Consider the following 2,048-nt stretch of genomic DNA (forward strand, 5'->3'; position numbering starts at 1 on the left):
GCATCTTACCAAACATTATACAACTTATTAGAGAGGACTACCAAGTCCCATAAATTACAAGGGTATCATTTATATGATGCAAATGAGGTTTTGTTACTGGACACAGAGTACAGAATGGAACATCTGCTTTCAGTTTGAACTCACTTTGGCCATATCCTGCTGAACAACCAAGTTTTTATAAGACATAAATCACAAGAGAAATGCAAAGTGCTACTGTTCTATAACAAATATAAAATTGTAATATTAATTTCTATGAAGGCATTACAAAGAGCACTTAGATTTCAAGCAACTAAGTCATCTTAAGCATATAATTTATATATTAGATGATTGAAATGAGTAATTATTTCTTTATTTTACCATCACCATCTTCTTCTCCTATTTTTTTAATCCTTCTCCTCTAACGTTTTAGTTTCTTTATGAACACGAATATATGTCTATTATAATCGTTATCATTACTATTACTATTATATTGGGAATTATAAAAATGTGTTTCCTATAGAAAGTTAACTTATATTACTATTTTAGTTTCTTTATGAACACGAATATATGTCTATTATAATCGTTATCATTATTATTACTATTATATTGGGAATTATAAAAATGTGTTTCCTATAGAAAGTTAACTTATATTACTCTTCCCCATACTCTTCATTCTTAGCTTCATTTCAACCTTTTCAAATCACTGTTTTTTCTGTGTTTCAACATAAATTTCACTACACACCTGAACCATGAATTAAACCACTCTGATTATTAGGTTGAGGATTTTTGAAGAAAGCAGAAACAAGGAAAATATGACCAATTTGATATCTTCTTGGAACAAATGATAATGTTGTTTCTTTGGCAACAAACAAATGTTTCACAGATGTTCCTAACTGTAACAGAGGTCACAAACTAGTCTCTTAACAGCAAATCCTGGCTTAGAGATTTTTTTCTTTGCACTCACAAATGAGAAGCCTATACAGAATAATCAAAATTCCTGGCCAATGTTGCAGTACATGGATGTTCAGTTGGAACTGAATAATGGCTGCTCTAGAGATGGACATAGACACTATTCTTCACTGAAGTCACCACCACTCCTCGATGTCTAATGTCAGCCACTTCATGCATTTATTACCTGCCAGACCATACAGACAATTACATTTGCAACCCCTGGTAAATGCTAAAAGTGGCTAGAAACATTACTCCAAGAGCTTGGGTAGAAATATATAATAAGAGGTTCTATGTGGCTGTTGAAGAGGTCATATTTGAATGCATCCCTAATGTATTTTTTTTAAAGATTTTTAAATTGATCACTTTATTTCCCTACTTAATATACTTTGGTCGCTCTGAAATAGCTCCTTCGGAGTCCCTTTAACTTTCCAGTATAATCTCTTGCCACTGAGACTCACCATTCTTCCACAGCCCTTATAAAAAAGCTAGACTGAACAACTTTCAAACTTCATAAGGCATAATTATCTCTCATACTAGTGAGCTCTTGCTCATTGCATTCCCTCTACCTGATGCAGTGCCCCTTCCCCACAGCCCATCCCCTTCTCCAGGTTCTCACATCCAAAGCATCAGTTCCACCAGGAAGCTTTCTCACATCTGCTGAATTTGATGCAGAAGTTCCTCCTGTGTGTGGTTATACTCCACTGTGTATGGCAACTGCCTGTTTGCTTGTCTATATTCCTGCTTTGACTGTAAGAGGCAGGAAGTAGATGTCCGTGTATTTTTCACCATTATATTCCCAGTGTCTAGGATTTCCCTGAGAAAATAAAAGGTATTTGATAATTTAGTAAAGGAAAGAATGGATGAATTAGTTTAGTTTTGAGTGGGTAAATGGCTAGAGTTCCTGTACTCTACAATGAGGGACAGAGAACAAGAAAAAATGCATCCATTCTTTCGGTGGTCACTTTGACTCCTCTCTTACACTAGCCTGGTTGCCTTGTATACTTTTCCTTTGTACGTCAGTTCCAGTAAGGGTTGGGCCTTAATAAACTTTTGAAGCTTGTTGCTTGTCTCGAGAATTCATGGTTCCCGTGTTTCATGCTTTCTGCACTCTGGCAATC

The sequence above is a fragment of the Galeopterus variegatus genome, unplaced genomic scaffold (assembly GCF_000696425.1).
Source record: "Galeopterus variegatus unplaced genomic scaffold, G_variegatus-3.0.2 Scaffold5381, whole genome shotgun sequence".
Lineage (NCBI taxonomy): Eukaryota > Metazoa > Chordata > Mammalia > Dermoptera > Cynocephalidae > Galeopterus > Galeopterus variegatus.